Here is a 21,131-nt window from a genome sequence, read left to right on the forward strand (position 1 = left end):
TGAGGAATCAAGTGAAAGGTCAGCATTGGAAGGTAGTGTACACTGGCCTCTGTCAATGGCTGGGGAAGAAAGGATGGTACGTGCAGGGTGAGGATGGCTCTGTTGCCCACATCAGGTGACAACGCTGAGATGATTTCTGGAAGGGTAGCCCATTAAAACTGTGGCAGCAAAACCAACAAAGGGTCTTGTGACATCTAAAAGCTGTGGTTCTCGAAGTGGGCAGTTCTTATTGAGATTATTAATATTGTTCACGTAGAAGCCACTAGATAAACAAAACTGACTCTCATATGGAAATAACAAAATTCCACTCCAAAAATATGATTCAAAAGCTTTACTCACAGAACTTAAGTTCAAAACAACTTAAAACAATAAAAATTACATTCAGTTAGTTACATATTTCTTATGCTGATGCCAGCATAAGGCATAATTGACAGTTTGCATTTCTTAGTGCAGAAAGTATTGATCTTTCCTATTCTACTTAATTCAAGAGGATTCTGGAAGCTTCTCTGTGCGAAAGAAACAAGCAGAAGGTTCATGATGTTTGGGTTATACCTTCAGAGAAGCTGAGCACAGCTGGCTTAAACTGGTTCTCTTATCTCTTTCTGTCAAGGTCATGCTGACTATAAAAGTAAGGCCAGAAGGAGCCTGGGTTTCACTTTCTCTTTCTATCTCTTACTGTTAACTTTTAGACTTATTATAAGTTATTGTAAGTTTAAGTTAAGTCTGCTGCAACTGGATTTCTTATGGACAGTGCCAATCCTGAATTTATTGGATTTCTGACCATTATGCTCATTTACCTTCAGTAACAGTAAAGCTCTGCTGAATGAAAAATTAATTGCCTCTAGTCTATTTGGGGGGAATCCTGCAACATATTTAAGTTGTTACTCTGCATTGGAATCTACTCTGGATCAATATTGAGTAGAATTCCATGACAATAATAACTTAGACAACAAATAACCTGCCTTCTGAGCTAAAATCAAAGCTCCGTCTCTTCTCCATTGCAGCCTCTATTAGCCTCAGGCTGTTTGTTGGAGAAAAACACATCTATTCTCTTCAGTAGCTTAGAACAAAGAGGAACCACATTGCAACATGGATGCTTTCCAGGTTAGCATATGACTAGACCTAAAACAGTATCTTTTTCATGACTCTGAGTTTATCATGTTTTGATTGAGTCACAAAGATAAAGTCCCATGATACAGCCCCATTAATGATTAACCTAGTTGGCTTCTCTTCAACATCATGGAAATTTCCAACCATGCTTCACAGTATACAATATATATTTCCTATTTCAATGACATTAAACAATTATACTTACCAGTTCTGTCTGCTGGAGATAGTGGCATTACCTAGGAGGGGTGCTAAAAGGCAAGGGGTTTATTTTGTCACACCAAACGTCCATCTATGAGGGACCCATAAAGTAGTTTTGAATTATGGTGGAAGAAGATTCCCTTGAATGGTTTGAGTTAAAGAGGATTTTTGATGGACTACAATAAGTTTATATAAAAGAGATAGCAAGTGGGTTTTTAGTCACCTGAGTTCTACTCAGTGAAGACCCACTGAAAGTAATGGACCTAAGTTAGTCATGTCTATTCTGAACATGACTAACTCTGGATACAACTCAATGCTTGTAAGTCAGTCAGTGTCTGATTGTGCAAAGCCAGGAACAGACATTTCTGCATCTGAAATTCTTCCTTAGATTCTATTTTTCCAGCTGGCCTAAAACCTCACTGTTCCATTCATATTACTGGAAGCCTGCCAAGCACTGCCATCCAATTATTAGGACCTCTGCTTGTTTATGAAAAAGTCCTACATTGAATAGGTTATCAGAAACAAAGGAAATGAATGTGGTGTCCTTCAAAGAGCGGCAGGTGGATGTGACAAAGGCACTTCGCAGACAACCAGACGTTGCTTGAGGACTTGATGAATATTTGTGACGCGTAGCCCTCAGCTTCTCCCTAGCGGGAGCTTTTTCCCCCCTTCTGCTAACCAAATAAATAAATAAAAAGTCAAGAGGAAAGGCCAGCACCTAAAGAACTTGAACATCTGATGCATACTCACCTTGAGGAGAATTGAGAAGTAGATCCAGCAGCCAATTTCTAATTGGTAAGGAACAAGTGGCACGAAGATTCACTCCAGGCATTGGGTGCTTTGTGCAGGGAGGTATATAGACGCTAGGGGAGGATATATTAGATATTATCCTTCTTTCCTCACACTTGTGAGTTCAGCACAGTGCATCCCTTTGCGGCTTAAAAGGAAGCTTAGATAGGCTACTTTTAGCTTTTTAGTTTAAGTCATGGGTCGGCAAACTAAGGTCCACAGGCTGGCTCAGGCCCAATTGCCTTCTGGATCCGGCCCGCAGACAGTCCATCGCTGCATGGATTGCCAACGCACATGTTCTTTCCCTCTCCCTCCCTTTCCCTCAAATGGCGGCAGCTGCGCCTCCTCCCTCCTCCTCCTGGCTTCTCCCCGCCCTGCCTAGAGGAGGAAGGGGGCTGGGCTTTGTTGGTGTCAGAAGCAGCAGCAGTGCTAGAGCAGCCGCCATTTTAAGCAGCCCCTTTTTGGAGCCCTTTCGCGCACCGCTCATCGTCCCTCTGCCGTTGCTGCCGCCAGCCCCTGCCACTCGCAAGACACAGGTAAGCAGCTACCAGGGCTTGTGGTGCTCTTGCATCATTTCCCCAAAAAAACCATATAGTCTGGCCCCCCACAAGGTCTGAGGGACAGTGGACCGGCCCCCTGATGAAAGTTTGCTGACCCCTGGTTTAAGTGAGCCAGGATGCTGTAAGGCAAACTGGATTCTCCTGATATTTCCCCCTTTTCACCTCCCTGCAAGGGATGCTTCTGAGTTCAAGGTGAGGTCAAGCCTCTAACATTGAGGCTGCAGCACTCGGTTAATTAATTGGTTAGATGAAATCATTTGAATCATATTGATTAGTTTTAAAAGGTGTCTCCAGTTAATGGAGCAACAGATTATTTTCTTTAGAAGTTAATTATTTTAAATCAAGAACTAATCATAACTGGCTCCATCTTAGAAGTTGCATCCTGCCGTTATCTTTCACACACCAGGTAACAAATGCCTCATCTAAGATGGCGTCTGCTGATACAGTGTGTGCATCTTTTAAATACCGGTCCCAGTTCCCCCGCACAACTTTTGTAATGATTGTTTTTATTAATAGACAGATTTATGCAAATTGTATCCTTCATACATTAAAAAGTCATAAGTTTAATTAACTAGGGTGGCAAGAGAGTTAAAAAGCCTGAAGGCAGTTTCTATGTTATGTTTGTCTTTCAGAAACCCATGTATTGAGAAGAACGAAAATAGTCTCGTTGTTAAGCACCATCAAGCATACTGTCTACATCCTCACTAGGGATGGGGAGAGAACTTCAGTTCAGTTCACATCTGAAAGTGAAGTTATTTATTTCATATTTTCTGGAAAAACCCACCAACCAAAACACAATATTTCTAGGTTTGCTTTTAAATATGAATAGAACTGAATTTCTTCCCCACCCCTAGTGAGAATGCAGAAAGTATGCTTAACGGTGTTCACCATATACTTAACAGTTAGAGTATTTTAGTTCTTCGCAGTACATGGGTTTCCAAAACCCAGTAAAGGTTAAAATCATTGATTAAAAGACGGTTAAAAAACAAGTGTGCAAAAATATTCAGAAGCTGTTTAAAATCAGCAGTAGCTTCAAGGATATAAAACACATTTCACTTCTACATGTCTGGATAGACTTGCCTGAAGAAAATAATTTTAAGCAGATGCCAAAACAGAGTATAGAGGTGTCAATAAGGGAATTCCAAAGGATAGATGCTTCTACACTCAAAGAACAATTTCTTACAAGTGTGGAGTGGATATTGTGTGGTGCCTGTATCAGTGCCAGTTCCACCAATCAAAGTGGTCATGTGGGTGTATTTGGGGTAAGGCAATCTTGTAGGTAAACTGGTCCCAACTTCTGGTCAACAGTAACCCCTTAAACATGGCCTGTGGTGTTGTACCTGCAATGGCCCATTCACACATGCAAGGTATCATGTCATCATTGTCAAGTGATGAATGTGCATGTCAGGCCTGAGGAATGCTCTCTCTCCTCCTCGCAATGGTTTCAAGGAGCCGGGAGGAAACAAGAAAGCTTTTAATTAAGATTTATTCAGTCACTGGCAGATGAAGATGATGGACCATATGGAACTTGCTGAACTGACTGGGAGACCCCGAGACCAAAGAGAAGAGACGGTGGAAGAAGATTGGAAGAAGTTTAAAGAATATTTGAAAAAATATGTTAATATTTAAATCTTAGAATAGCTTTGGAAGTGGATATAGGCTGTAGGGTTAGAAGTAGAATATAGTGTATTTTAAAATAGTATTATTTGTAAGTGATAAAATGTGAAGATTTTTATGGTAAAAGTAAGTGTGATAAAAAATGGTTAAAAATTATGATATATGTAAACTGCTAAAGATGAGGTAAAATGATAATCAGATAGAGGGGACTTGGGGAAGCTCACCCAACAATGTTTAGAAAAAATAAGGGTAAGACAAGAATTTGTTTGTATTGTTTGTTTTTCTGTTTGTGTTTTTAGTTGTGTTATAAAATGAATTTTGAAAATGGGGGGTGTGATTTATTCAGTCACTGTGGTGACATACAAAGAATCCCAGTCTTTCCTCCATTATGGAATTGCTCATTCTGACTCTTCCTCCTTCTCCCTTCCCCAACAGCACCGGCCCCTATGAAAGCCTCCCGTTGCCAAACATTGCTGTGTACGTTGCTCTTGTGCCCTCAACGACCATTGCATCCTAGGGGATGGAGCAAACTCTACGCTGTGAAGTGTTCGCTGGCTGCTCTCTCCCCTACCCTTAATTCTCCTAACTCAGCATAGCTTGGCTGCTTGCCCATCTCTGCCTTGTTATCTCCCTCATAGCTTGGCTGCAATTCAATACAATACAATACAATACAATACAGTGCAATTCAATACAATACAATTCGTTCCGGAGGTCCGTACTTAACCTGAAACTGTTCTTAACCTGAAGCACCACTTTAGCTAATGGGGCCTCCTGCTGCTGCCACGCCGCCAGAGCACGATTTCTGTTCTCATCCTGAAGCAAAGTTCTTAACCTGAAGCACTCTTTCTGGGTTAGCAGAGTCTGTAACCTGAAGCGTATGTAACCTGAAGTGTATGTAACCTGAGGTACCACTGTACTGTCTCACTCCCCCTGGTCAGCTACAGGAGAAGGGGGAGGGATCCCCTCCATACCTCTGCCTCTTCATTCCAGTCCTTGACAGTGCATGTGTGAACCCAAGTCTCTATCCAGCCTCATCTCCTGGAAGTAGTAGTGAGATCTGCACATAATAAATAGCAAGAAAGGCTGCCATATGAATGATAAAGATAAATCTGAAATTATCTACATGGACATATTTCATTGGACCAACAGTGCTGGCTGATTAATATTCTATAGTCTTTTAAATGTGTCTGTGGGAAGGCGGGGATTGTTTTGCTGTTTTGTTTTACTTATTTACTTGTTTTTATCCTGTATTTTATTCTGTCCTGAGATCTTATGATGCAGAATGGTGTATAAATCTAATAAAAAAGGGCCAATCGAAAAGCTGAAGATGAGTTCTTTTCTTTAATTCTGTATGTTGTAAGCTGCTCTGGAAACAATAACCAAAAAGCAGTATATAAATCTAGTATCGTTATTTATGTGCAATTTGCACATTTGATACTACACAACTGCCTCCCTATAAAATATATCATCTGAGCCATTTTTCAAACTTCTGCACTGACCGCATGATCACAGCCTCAGCCAGCAATGCATTCAGGATGGCCACGTTACTCTTGGCACTGAACTTTTAAGATCTGCAAATAATTACAAACCATCAGGAGTGATTTAAGAAGTGATTTATAATAGTTGCAGCTTAATGGGGCATCGTAGTGCAGTTAATCAATGTCAGATAAACATGGCGGTGGCCATTGCAGAATTCTACTGCCATCTGCTGTTCTCAGATCTGTGTGCAGCATCTCCTGTGAATGCTTTTCATTATCCATAGAATACAGTGGTACCTCGGGTTACATATGCTTCAGGTTACATACGCTTCAGGTTACACACTCCGCTAACCCAGAAATAGTGCTTCAGGTTAAGAACTTTGCTTCAGGATGAGAACAGAAATTGTGCTCTGGCAGCGCAGCAGCAGCAGGAGGCCCCATTAGCTAAAGTGGTGCTTCAGGTTAAGAACAGTTTCAGGTTAAGAACGGACCTCCGGAACGAATTAAGTACTTAACCTGAGGTACCACCGTATATACAAAGAAATCAAGCATTAATAGAAGTCTTGGAAAGGGAAGCATCAGATGATAGCAGAGAATTGACAGCTGTAAGGTCAAATTCCTTGTGTCCTGACTTAGGGCTGGTTCAGCCGTGTGCACTCAACGCTTGAATGATGGCTCACAGATATTTAACACCACAGATAGAACTGTCATATCACTTCATATCACCTCCATCTTTTCAGTGGAATTCACACGTTTAGCTGTCAGTCATCACACATGCATGTGTATCACTTGATTTGCTTGCACAGTTGCTGTGCACTTGATGACTGGCAGCTGAATGTGTGTACTGTGCCCACTGAAGAGCACTGTGTCTGAAGCTGATGTGGAGATTAAAAAAAAGCTCTTGTCTATGGTGTCATATCTGTGAGATTCACATGTCACTTCAAGCTGAAGTCATCAGTCTGAAATTAGGAGCAGTGTTATTGTAAAACAGAAAATGGACAGAGAGGTTGTATGTTATTTTTTTTAAGCTCTAGTCTGTGCCACCATGGTTTGTCATAGTGGCTAAAAACATGCTTTAAATTAAAGGGAGGGGAACTAAAATTACTTGGTTTTTATTCCCCCCCCCCGAATTTAAAGAAGATTCCTAGCTGCCATGCAGCACACATGCTCTCTAGAAAACCTTACCCAAAATGCCTTGTTCTCAGGGTTCAAAATTTGTCAGGCGCATTTTGCACCTGGCTATCGGCCACAGCTGTCAACGTTTCCCATTTTTTTAAGGGAAATTCCCTTATTCCGAATAGGATTTCCTTTAAAAAAGGGAAAAGTTGACAGCTATGCTATCGGCCAAGTGAAGATGCCCTGGTCCCAGAATGGTGTCTGACGTCTCCAGTGCTAGGGTTGCCATATTTTGAAGAGCAAAAAAAGAGGACACATTTGCCAATTTCTACTTTTAACTACTATGACGATTCGACTGATGAAAAAGAGGACGTGTCCTGGAAAAAGAGGGCATATGGCAATCCTAGCACCATCTGGAGGTGACTGCCTGGGGATCCTTGGAACGTGACTGTTTTCACACGCTAAGAACACATCCTGTAGAATTCTACCTGTTATATTTTAGCTGCAGAATCAGAATGAATGTCGGGGACCAAAAAGTCGTATTGAAACATACGACCTTTCGAGCCATCTGGCTCCCCAAAATGGCAACTAAGCATTCCGTTTTGGCAACTGTAACTCTGGTTTATGGAGCCATTTGTCACCTAGCTTATATATCTGAGTTTCCAACACTCCTCGCTCTCAGGAAAGACTCTTTTGCTCTTCCTGTAGCAAGGAAGCAAGGAAGTAGAGGGGGTCATGGAGGGCTAGAAGCAGTGGGTTCACCCTAGCAAATAATTCTTTGAGAAATAACCTTTTCCAATTATGACGTTAGTGCTTCCATTCAAAGAGCAAAGACCTGTTTTATAATAGGACAATTTATGGTTTAAAAATGGTACCTGCAAAGCACCCCTGATTTGCCTGGCTCTGTTGCCTCACCTCCTACAGCTCAAGGTACACTTGTTATACACCTTAGGGCCTTAGTACACATTACTACCTTAGGGTAAAGGGCAGGTAATTGATAAATAAAATAATAACAATAACAATATATCAAATACATTTACCTTATTGCCATTGCAGAATCCTCCCCAAGCCACAGTTCAATGCCACAAAAAGTCCAGCTTCAATAGGGCTCTTTTATCATTTGTCATTTTGGTCTGCAAATAAAGGAACAACAGAAACCTGCTCTGATAGTGCCCTATTATAGCTGCAGAGTTTGAAACTGAAGATAGGAATTTCATTACCTTTAGACTGTCCAAGAAATTGGTTTTGTACCTTAGGGTTCAAAATAATAATAAAACCTCTAAACTTCATGGAACAAAAGGCTAACGGGTCCAATCTCTCTCTCTGTGCACAGATACAAGGCAAGGCTGTACATAAAACAAGAGCCTCAGGTAAAGACAAGGGTCTGGGCTGCAGTGTGCCATAAACAGATAGTAAATGCACCAGAACGAGGGACGTGCAGGGCAAATCATTTCCAATGACTCTAAAAATGTTATGGCATGGTTTATTTCTATGCCACTTTTTGGCCGAAAGACTCCTCAAAGTGATGAACAGCATATTAGTAAAAGAAAGATACAGTGAAAGTACAATAAATGGAATAGGCCAATCAAAACAACTTAAAATATCAAAATTTCCCACCATCACAGTGGATATGTGCTCGTGAGCGACATTCAAGTTCTTACTACAGACACAGCTCCCAAATGTTCCATCTCTCGCTTGGCAGCCTGGTTAACTTATATCTCATCTACCACACCACTCCACCCTCTAAGCCCAACCACAATCTGTCAGCTAGGGGGAGTGTCTTTGACCTCATCACATCCAGAAGGACGGACCCAAAGGGAAGAACACTTTTGGTGTTTTCCCCTTTGAGATCTCCCCACTGGGCTGGCCCAGTCCAAGTGTCCCTATTTTCCAGGGACGTCCCTGATTTAGAGAAGCCGTCCTAGTTTCTGATTTGATTCCGGAATGTCCGACTTTTCCTTAAAGGTAAAGGTACCCCTGACCGTTGGGTCCAGTCACAGACGAGTCTGGGGTTGCGGTGCTCATCTCGCTCTGTAGGCCGAAGGAGCTGGCGTTTGTCCACAGACAGCTTCCAGGTCATGTGGCCAGCATGACTAAGCCGCTTCTGGTGAACCAGAGCAGCTCACAGAAATGCTGTTTACCTTCCCACCAGAGCGGTACCTATTCATCTACTTGCACTTTGACATGCTTTCGAATTGCTAGGCTGGCAGGAACAGGGACCGAACAACAGGAGCTCACCCTGTCACAGGGATTTGAACCACCAACCTTCTGATCAGCAAGCCCTAGGCTCTGTGGTTTAGACTACAGCACAACCTGCGTCCCCAACTTTTCCTTAGGAAGTCCTTATTTTCACTGGAGAAATGTTAGAAGGTATGGCATTATCTGCCCCCAAGCCATCCGAAGGCAATCCTGTATAGGGAAGGGTTTTTTTAATGTTTAATGTTTCACGATGTTTTTATATACAGTGGTATCTTGGTACTTGAATGGCTTGGCTCCCGAACAAATTGGCTCCCGAACGCCACAAACCCGGAAGTAAGTGTTCTGGTTTCCAAGTGTTTTTTGGAAGCCAAACTTCTGATGCGGTTTCTGCTTGCGTGCAGGAAACTCCTGCAGCTCCTGCAGCCAATCTGAAGCCACACCTTGGTTTCCGAATGGTTTCGGGAGTCGAATGGACTCCCAAAATGGATTTAGTTCGAGAACCAAGGTACCACTGTATGTTGGAAGCTGCCCAGAGTGGCTGGGGCAACCCAGTCAGATGGGAGGGGTAGAAATAGTAAAATTATCGTTATGGAATGGGACACCCCTATTTTCATAGGAGAAATGTTGGAGGGTATGCCAGTGGTGGCGGCCTCCAAATAAATAGACTTCAGTCCTGGGAATGAGATATAGCTATGGCAGACTTGTTCCACTTCAGAGGCAGATTAATGTTGAGTGTTTATATCTAGTAGAACATTACCCCATAAAACAAGCAACTTTCCTCACACATTCAATGAATGTGCAAGAAGAAAGTGGGATTCTGCCTGTTAGGACATGTTTCTCCTGTGGCAATGTAGCAGGCTACACATTTGGCCTCTTCAGGGACATATCTTGCCATCAGCTACTCCACTATTAGGAGCCACAAAGAATCTTCAGGAAATGAATATTAAGACTAATATCTGATCTACAGTTGCACTGTCCTCAAAACACGGAAGCCAGGATGCAAAGCATCGAGCCAACAGTGTGACGCGGCAGCTAAAAAAGCCAATGCAATTCTGGGCTGCATCAATAGGAGTATAGCATCTAGAATAAGGGAAGTAATAGTGCCACTGTATTCTGCTCTGGTCAGACCTCACCTGGAGTACTGTGTCCAGTTCTGGGCACCACTGTTCAAGAAGGACACTGACAAACTGGAACGTGTCCAGAGGAGGGCAACCAAAATGGTCAAAGGCCTGGAAACGATGCCTTATGAGGAACGGCTAAGGGAGCTGGGCATGTTTAGCCTGGAGAAGAGGAGGTTAAGGGGTGATATGATAGCCATGTTCAAATATATAAAAGGATGTCGTATAGAGGAGGGAGAAAGGTTGTTTTCTGCTGCTCCAGAGAAGCGGACACAGAGCAATGGATCCAAACTACAAGAAAGAAGATTCCACCTAAACATTAGGAAGAACTTCCTGACAGTAAGAGCTGTTCGACAGTGGAATTTGCTGCCAAGGAGTGTGGTGGAGTCTCCTTCTTTGGAGGTCTTTAAGCAGAGGCTTGACAACCATATGTCAGGAGTGCTCTGATGGTGTTTCCTGCTTGGCAGGGGGTTGGACTCGATGGCCCTTGTGGTCTCTTCCAACTCTATGATTCTATGATTCTGTACACCCGAGGAAGCTTTGGGCTTGCGTTCATTGCAAAGCGGTTTTGAAACTGAGGGGGGACTTGTGAAGCAGTTTGTGACATAGTGTGAGGGTCTTCTGGTCAGAGGGGGAAAGTCAAAACTCCACCTGGGTTTTTGCAAAGACTCAGGCATGTCTCAAGGAGCTCTTTCAGATTGCAGCCTTTGCCATCTGGGTGGTGGCTCTTAAAAAGATAAGAGCTGTAACAGGTGTGCGGTGTTGTTTGTCCAGGAGGTGGCACCTGGACACTACAAATGGATGACACAGCTTCGGATGGTCTGCTTTTAACCAATTGTGTTGATATTTCCTCTTCTGTCTGTTGCAGTTTTGGTTCCAGCACGTGAGAGAAAAAATAAGTAAGTAGTGTGATTTTTGTTTGAATTGGACTGACTTAGAGTGCTCAGCTGCGAAGGAGAGTGTGTGTGGCCCGTTTATCTGCCCGTAAGAAGGAACATCAGTCTTTTTGTGAGATGCAAAGGGAAGAAATGCTTGTTTTTCTGCACATTCGTACAGTATGCCTTTCATCTATGCCCTGAACTAACCTCCCCTGGAGCTACATGCAGTCTGGCAAGCTCAGTTCCATTACTATGGCTGGGAACATAATACAAATCCACTTGTTGTTGTTTTTTAAAATTTTAAGGTTGAAAATGTTTAAATAAGAATGGTTTTGTCAAATTCCTAGATAGCACTGCAGAATAGGCTTTCCTTTCAAATGACCTGTTTGGTCCATATTCGTCCTGATTTGCTTTCACAATGCTTACTGTGAGGTTAGACTATGGCCTGTCTTTATTCAGCATTCATTCTGTTTCCTTTTAGGAGAAATATATCAATGAGCATTCGTCCTGATTTGCGTCTGGGGTGTTTGCACATCTTCCTGTTAATCATTCATTCATGCCACACTTTTCAATGCATTTCCCCATCACTTCCCAAACTGCAAATGTCCAGTTGTTGTTGTTGTGCTAGAGCAACAGAGCGCTTTGATCTACTTTAAATACATAAACTGAAAGTTCTGGCATGTGCCTGATTCCCTCCTGCAAAACATTGACAGTCTGGAGGCACTCAAAGCCTGTAAGCCGCTTGTCTCTATGGACTTGAAGTTATTTGTTCAGCTTGATGAAAAGAAAAACCACAGAGACTGAATCACAGGAGCTTTCACTCTCATGGAAATTTACAGCATAGGTGACATCACATTTCTTGATAAGTGGACACACTCCTATCATCACCAGATGCAGACCACTGGGCAGGCATGCTGGATGAGACCCGTGGGAAATGGACGCCAACAACAGCTAGAGAGCCACAGCTCCCCCACCTGTGATTTGGAAGAGATAGAGCATGAGATGCGGGTGGCGCTGCGGTCTAAACCACTGAGCCTCTTGGGCTTGCTGATCAGAAGGTTGGCGGTTCAAATCCCCATGACGTGGTGAGCTCCCATTGCTCGGTCCCTGCTCCTGCCAACCAACAGTTTGAAAGCACGCCAGTGCAAGTAGATAAATAGGTACTGCTGTGGCAGGAAGGTAAACAGCATTTCTGAACGCTCTGGCACTTATCACAGTGTCCTGTTGCACCAGAGGTGGCTTAGTCATGCTGGCCACATGACCCAGAAAGCTGTCTGTGGACAAATGCCAGCTCCCTCGGCCTGAAAGCAAGATGAGCGCCACAACTTCATAGTTGCCTTGACTGGACTTAACTGTCCAGGGGTCCTTTACCTTTTACCTTTCCTAGTGATAGAGCATTGAGTAAGGATTGTGGAGACTTGAGTGTTAATCTCTATTCACTGATATGAAGATCAGTGAATGATTTAGGGTCAGTCAATCTCTCTTAGAGCCAAATAGAGTTGCCTGTGGATTTTTAAGCATCAGTAGCAAGCGAGGATTAGAATGGGGGAAGAAATATGAATCATTTGAAACCAAAACTATTACATTCCCACTTTCCAAAGCAGGACACAAACTGAACCATAGCCATCCTTCAAAACTCACACTTATCAGAATTTTGTGGTTTAGTTCACCACCCCAGCAATGTTTACAAAAATGGATACTGTAGAGGAAAGGCTGAATAAAATATATTGGTGGATCAACAGCCCCCCCTCAAAAAATGCATTATATTAAGGGAATGTCCTTGGAAAAGGTAGTCAAAACTTGTACGTTAATCAAAATTGCATATCAAAATGCGTTCATCAGAAGAAATTCACACTATAAGGCTGGTGTAGATTCATGAGGATTAAAAAAAAAATCACATTGCTGTAAAATGTGGGAAATGAATTTAAGATTGGAAAAATGAGAAACTAAGAGCAGCAAAATGAATGGATCATTTCATCCCAAGGTGTGGGTGCAGGATTCTAATTGGGGACCCAGTGCCAGGGCAGGGTAAGTCCAGTACCCTTTCCCCCATTAATTCCTCTCTCAAGTATCTGTTTGGTCTACAGAGTTAACATACAGAAATCACACAGATGCTGCGCCAAGGGGAATTTAATTGGGAAAACAGCAGGTTTGGGGATCCTTTAATCATTTTCACAACATTTCTGTACTGATCCACTCTGGGACTTCCTGCTATTAAAATATAAATAAAAGATGGGGAAAGTTTATATTCATGAATTTTTCCGCATTGTATCTAGTTTGGCCTAACCAATTTCACAGGGCTTGCTGCAAGGATAACATTCAATATGTATCACGCACATATACCCTGTGATCCCCAGAGGAAGCGCAAGGTGCAAATGTGATAAATAATTTTATCAAATGGCTGCTTGCCATCAAAATTCAATGCGGCTCAAGAGAAATGATTGCTCAGATCTGCTTTATAAATATAAAAAGCTCATCTGGAGGCTTTTCTGTCTCCCTCTCAGCCTCTCAGGTGAAAACCTGAGAAATAAACTATCACATTAAAACACACACACACACAAACATTTTCTCTTCCTTTCATCTTCCAAAAAGAAACTTTCTGAATCAGTGTCCCGGGGGATCTTTAACAGCCTCTTATTTTAAAGTATGATCCATGTGTCTTATACATGTCCCCAGCCTACCTCAGTACAAACTCCACGGCTGTGTAATGGCTTTGGTTTTCAAAACTACGTGTCTTACTGATGTTTTCCTCCCCCTGTCCAGCAATGATACAGGAAAATGCACTTTCTCAACACTCGATTTTGTTTACATTTCAACGAGAAACTGCATCATTTGCCATTCTTGAACCAATACACAAAAGGAAACGCAGCTCACATTTGACATTTGTTTTTCTCCCAATTTTGCTTTGCCGTTCTCCAACAACCAAAAGCGTGTAGAAAAGTGCATCCATTAGGGCAAGAACGAAATAACGAAAACCAAACATGCATCTATTTGTGAAAATAGCACACAAAATGCTATGTTCGGGGAAGTCACTAGACAAAATAAGAACATTACACAAAATTTCTGTGGAAATGTGGAGAACTGCAAGACTGCGAAAAGGAGAAGTAGAGAGAAACGGAAATCGACTGATTTGTCCATCACTAATCATAAGTATCTGTTACTGTACTTCTTGTCATTACTATAAATCGTCCTGTCCTTCATCAGAGGCTGATATTAACTTTGACACTGGAGACACACATACAACCTTTCAGAACATCAAAAAGAATATTCAATTCAAACAAAGTGTTCCACTTCTGCCCCACCAAAGTTCCCTGTTCCTTTTGTGTCCCATTTCATTTTAAAACTGAATTGTTGAAAAGGGCCGTAGCTCAGTGGTGGAGATTCTGCTTTGCACAAAAAGGTTCCCTGGTTCAGTTCCTCGCATCTCAAGGAAGGACTGGGAATGTCCCTTGGCTGAAACCCTGGCTAGGTGCTGTTGGTTACTGTACATAATACTGACCCGGGTGGACCAATGATCAGCCTCAGTTCATGGTAGCTTCCTATGCCCTCTCTATCTCTAGTGGTACAAAAGCTGCCCCTTTAACTGTGACAAAACAGGTCGCAGCTTCCCAATTTTACCATGTGAAGAAAATTCTGTACGGCTTGAAACCTCGTTATGAAATCTCGGTAAATATGATTGTCTTTTTTCTCTCTCCTTAATTCTCTCCCTGTGGATAAAATCATCTTACTCCCTCTAGCATCAACAGGCATTAACCGTTGAGTAACTTCCAGTTGAAAACTCAGGTACATTGAAGTTTCTCATATGAGCCTGTGGAGTGTCTCTGCTTTGGGACTGTTCCCCTGGGCTATTTCCTCCAAATTGATTATAGGTCAAAGATTTAACTTCTGTGATCCCCTCTGGACTAAAATACAGTGGCACCCCTACGTTTTTTACAGTAGCATAGTAAATGCTTTTGAATTATGGTGCTAGAGGAGACTCTTGAGAGTCCCATGGACTGCAATAAGAACAAACCGATCCATTCTGAAGGAAATCAGCCCAGAGTGCTCACTTGAAGGACAGATCCTAAAGCTGAGGCTCCAATACTTTGGCCACCTCATGAGAAGAGAAGACTCCCTGGAAAAGACCCTGATGTTGGGAAAGATGGAGGGCACAAGGAGAAGGGGACGACAGAGGACAAGATGGTTGGACAGTGTTCTCGAAGCTACAAACATGAGTCTGACCAAACTGCGGGAGTCAGTGGAAGACAGGAGTGCCTGGCGTGCTCTGGTCCATGGGGTCAGGAAGAGTTGGACACGACTAAACGACTAAACAGCAACAACAGTAAATAGACATATTCAGGAAGCGGAAAGCAAAAACAAAACAACACAGACTAAGTTTCTTTTTTGAAAAAGACAAATGGTATACTTAATACTTGCTTTAACTATGGTTATAAATAAGTAAAAAGGTCAAGGTAAAGGACCACTGGACAGTTAAGTCCAGTCAAAGGTGACCATGGGGTTGCGGAGCTCATCTCACTTTCAGGCCCAGGGAGCCGGCGTTTGTCAACAGACAGCTTTCCGGGTCATGTTGCCAGCATGACGGAGGGCTGTGACGAGTGCCAGAGCACACAGAAATGCTGTTTACCTTCCCGCCGCAGTGGTACCTATTTATCTACTTGCACTGGCATGCTTTTGAACTGCTAGGTTGGCAGGAGCTGGAACATAGCAACAGGAGCTCACCCCATCACAGGGATTCAAACCGCTGGCCTTCTGATCAGCAAGCCCAAGAGGCTTAGTGGTTTAGACCACAGTGCCACACCCGTCCCTACTTACAAATAAATAAGCCATAGATTTCTATTCACAAACTGGTAAGAAACATTAGAAATAAAAACAGATAGCTCACTGCTCTTCTCCCCTCCTACAACTGTACATATTCCCTAGATCAGAGGCAGGGGACTGTTTTTGAACCTGTGGGTGACATTTTCTTTTGAGTAACTGTCCAGGGACTACAGACCAGTGGTCAATGTGGCAAATATAGAGCACACAAAAGCATAACCTTTGGAGAATCCTCTTGTGGTTTAATAGGGAAATGATCCAAAACCGAGAATAGAGTATTTGTTTCCATTCTTTCCATTTACTGGTTTGGTTTCTAAAATTGTAATACTTTATTTGTCTTCACACTGATGTTATTTGACCTTGAATTGGGTTGCAACATACCCCTTAATAAACAACAGCAGCTTTTTTCTGTCTCTCTGGGATGCCTCCCTCTCGCTCTCTCTCTCTCTCCTTGGAGTCACAACAAAGAGACTGCCTTATAACATCAGTACATTGGCCGTCCCCAGCATGTGGCTGACCCATCTCCTTTTCCTTCTGACGATGATAGCTTTATTGTCTCTCTTACATCTGTTAAGAGAACAGCAGAAATTGACAATAATCTGCAGTTTAAAATCCCAATCAAGGGAACTGGTTTTCAGTAACCATTATATCATGCTGAGCTTAGCTGCTGGCTACCAAGAACAACTTGTATTTCCTTCTGTCCTCCTGGTTTGGTTGACTGATAATAAAAACAGGATTTTCCTCTCAAGTGGGGACTGCATAATATTCTTAGGGGCTGTTTTTTGTTGGTGATGTAGGGCCCCTCCAGACGTCCTTTTTACTGCATGATGATTTGTGCTCATGATGCTATCAGGGTAGTCATACGCTATCATCCTCCTGATATTATTTGCATCTGCAAATACCTAGAGGGCAGTTATGCTAATTCAGTTGCAGTCGATGATAGGCTGTAACTTCCTGCTGAAATCCCTTAACTTTCATACCAGAAGTGTTCTGGGTTTTTCTTTTACTTTCTGTCCCACTTATGTTGCACTATAACCCCTCCAACAACAGATGGCAAGAATGGGGAAGCATCGCTCCCAGTACGTTTCCGAGCAAAATTCAAAGTATTGGTGCTGACCTTTAAAGCCCTAAACAGCCTCGGTCCAGTATACCTGAAGGAGCATCTTCACCTCCATCGTTCTGCCCGGACACTGAGGTCCAGCGCCGAGAGCCTTCTGGCGGTTCCCTCGCTGCGAGAAGCCAAGTTACAGGGAACCAGACAGAGGGCCTTCTCGGTGGTGGTGCCCGCCCTGTGGAACGCCCTCCCACCAGGTGTCAAGGAAATAAACAACTACCTGACTTTTAGAAGACATCTGAAGGCAGCCCTGTTTAGGGAAGCTTTTAATGTTTAACAGACCACTGTATTTTAATACTTTGTTGGAAGCCGCCCAGAGTGGCTGGGGAAACTACTACTATTATTATTATTACTATTATTATTATTATTATTATTATTATTATTATTATTATTATCACACAACAACCGACAAAGCAGAATAAATTTACCCTTATTGTGTCAAGAACATGCTGCAGAAGACACCCACTATAAAACACTAGTCTAGAGGGTCCTGCAATGTTATACAGAACTACCTCCCCAGGAAGGCCCACCAGGCAACTTCATTGCTTAGTTTTTTTGGCCAAAGTGGTAGACAGAAAATGGCTCCAGGCTGTTTGGCACCCTGTTCCTCTCCATCATGCAGCGAATCAAATCAGGCATCTGGGGCGCTGCGTGTTCCCTGCGCCCAGGGCAGACCCAGCCGCCCACAGGGTGGGGTGAGCCAGAGCAGGACGCTCCGTGGAGCCTCCGAGGACTCTGCCCGCCCCCTCCCACTCAGCTCCCCTACAGCTGAGGGGGAGGCAGCAGGTGGCCTGTTTGGGGCAGCGCAGAGCCTGTGGGCGCCCAAGCCACCGTGTCACTCCCAGGAGAGACATGTGGCTCAGGGGCACTGCAGGCCCTGCAGTGAGTGCCACCTGGCATTTTGTCACCCCCCCTCAGTGGGGACATCCGGGGCATCCTGCCCCCACCGCCCCCGCCTTCCTCTGCCCCTGCCATCATGTAGAACCTGCCTGCATCCTGATGCCATGACAGCCTGCAGTTCCACACATCGCCCCAGCAGCAGCAGCAGTAATCAGTGACATGGAGATGGACAGGAAAACCTCCCTTTCCGTGTGTGATGATGTGAGAACGTTTTATTCCACTAATTTTTCCCTGCAGTGTTTTAACCTACGCGTGGCTTTAAGATATGATCCTGATCTAAGTCCTTTTTGGATCATTGCATTTATTGTTCTGTCTGTTCTGTTGTACGTATTTTAGGAAGCTTGTAAGTGGCTTTGAATTTATTTATAAAGCAACGCAAAGTAAAAAGAAAAATCAATAAGCAGAATAAACAAAATGGAAAGGCGAGAGGGAGGACTTGTGTTTAACATCTGAGCCAGAGAAGAACATTCAGGGCTGCCTTGCATTTGGGACTGGCATTACAAGCCACTGAGATCCATAGATCCAAGCCGGAAAATGCAACATTCAGTGACATCACTAGAATGAAAGCATAGTTGTATTCTGGTCATGTCCTTAAAAAAAATTTTTAATAGATCTATTATGAGACACTGGATGGATCTAGACACATCAAAGAAGCGTTTCAGTTAAACGCATTTTAAACTTTGTATGAGAAATCAGATTGGCAAAAATGGAACTTCACAGCACCATCTGGTGTCACAGTGTTAGAATGCATAAACAACACATATAAAGTGCTTTGTCTTTGCCAATGCAGCTGAGTCCACTGATAATATAACAAGTTATAGCCTACTAGTAAATCTGCTAATTGCATTATTGGGATATATATAAGGTCTCATTTTCTAAGAAGACAGGGAAATGATAATATATCTTTTAGCTGTAGCTTAATTGGCAATTAGTTATAAATTCAGGGGTGGGGGAGACATAAATGCTCCAACAGACGATCATTTGATTGTAAGTGTCCAAATGTCATTTGGAAGGGGTCCAAATGACAAAACTGACCAACATAGCGTAAGAGAAGGAAGACAACTTGATGTCCCATTTAATGAGAAACGGAGTAATAAAACACAGGTGTGATAAAATTATATAATAGAATATTGGAAAGCACTGAACCACACATACAGCTGGTAATATGGGAAGCGAATACGAAAGGTGGAGCCATCAGCAAACAATCCGTGCGATGGCTAATGTATGTTTTGATAAACGCCTACGCTAAGCCTATTAGTGTTATGTACGGCTTGTCGAAAAGTCAATGTGAAAAAATATAAAAGGATCCAGATTCTTTTTGCTCAGAATTTAGAGCACGTGCGCATGCATGCTTCTGATGTACAAATGATGCATCGGTGGACCTAGGTTTCTTTTCACCTCTTTTTGCGGAGGGTAGCATGGGACATTCCTGAAATGTAAAGCTCCTTGGGGGCAGTTTTGATTGTGAGCTTTCCCCCTCTGTGGCCTCACTTCAGTCCAAGTCAGACATCCAGTTCTCCGCAAAAACCTCTGGTCAACACACGACCTCATAATGCAACATTCCAAATGCCCGCAATTGAGTGAGAGAGAGGGAGGGAGGGAGGGAGGGAGGGAGGGAGGGAGGGAGCTTCCCTTACATTTGTTGTGCGTGTGTGTCTTTCATCCAAATGGCAGGGATAACCGAAAGGGAACAAAACAAAAAAAGGGAACCTTCTCCTGCCAAGTCATTATTTTTCTAATGCATATTCCACTGTTGTTGAGTACAATGAGCCATGATGCCAGAGTTCAACCCACTCACCCACCCAAAAAAACAACAACATAGAAGAAGCAGAGGGCTTCGGGGGGGAGGGGGAGAGAGCCTCTGCTTGATCTCCGCTCTGGCAAATCGACAGTCTGCTGCTAATCCCTTTTTACATTCGTCTTGTGTAAGCCCTAATTAATTTTTAATGCCGTACCAAAGTCTTCCATTATAGGCCTGCTTTATTTCTGGAAGCTTTCTGGAAAGTGCGGGGCCGTCACAACTAGCATGTCTCATCTATGTGACAGTTTTATGGTTCACTTGGAACAATTTGCAAAGCTGTCCATCATCTTCATCCGAGCGACTTTGTGGCTTGGCTATTTTAATCCCCAGCTTCGCAGCGGCACAGGCTTGAGAGCCCCTTAAGTGATACTTCTGAGCCGAACGGAAGAGTTCAAAAGAGTACCACCTACCCTCCCCAAAAAAGCCTGCTGCAAACTGGAAACGATGAGTCCGTGGCTCATTGTAAGGTCTTCTGTTTGTGCACTGCGTGGCCTGGGTGCCAGCAAGTTTGCCATGGAAATGTTTCTTCTCCCGCTGTGATGAGCTCATCTTCTCGTGATCTAGCTAGGAGATTTGCATCAAGGAAATGCAGTGCTCAGTGCTCAAGTTGCTACTGCAACGCCTTAAGAACCAAAGCTAATATCCAGGGAAGAGGCTCAGGGTCGACCCAAGAACAGCCTTAACACCATCTAGTGCCTTCCAGGTGTTTGCACTGCAATCCCTAGCAATTGACCTTAGTAGCTGGGAGCGGTGGGAATGGTAGTTCAAAACATCTGAGAGCACCAGGCTGGGGAGGGCTGCTCAAGACTTTCTGTGTGGAACGATGAACAGGCTTACTATGGAATGACCACATGCCTTTCATTCACTTTTGTGCAAGACATTCACACAAGGTGTAAAAATCGTTATCCGATTGTGTCATCCATGTGGGTTTGTCTTTTTTTCAGATCACAGGAAATCTGGGGTTTTAAAGAAAAGGACAGAACAGTGGTCTAATAAGGTGTAGATCACCTTAACCCCACTTTCCCAACTTTTTAAAGAGATACCATTTTCATGTTTGCACTGGTAACATCTTCAATATTACCATTCCAGTATGGACTATTTAAACTGGATATATTGATTGACAATGTATTGTATTGTAACTGTATTGTAACTTTTGAATAAATGGTTGTTGTTTTATTATTATTATTACGAAAAACAAGTGCTTTTGTCTTTTAAAAATTGTAATATTTGTACAATAGCACTTAAGATTAAAACGTGCTTTAGTACATTAAAAAAACAACAACACCACTTCCTTTCCAGAATTTCCTGGTCAAAGTCACTTGACCAGTGTGGTTTTCTTCCAGGTGACCTGTTTATTAAGCATACATTATCATTTGTTTGCAGGGATATTATGTGAAGGTGCATCAAAGCAAGTGTGACCCCACACATTCCTGTCACT

This window comes from Podarcis raffonei, chromosome 17, assembly GCF_027172205.1.
Source record: "Podarcis raffonei isolate rPodRaf1 chromosome 17, rPodRaf1.pri, whole genome shotgun sequence".
Classification (NCBI taxonomy): domain Eukaryota; kingdom Metazoa; phylum Chordata; class Lepidosauria; order Squamata; family Lacertidae; genus Podarcis; species Podarcis raffonei.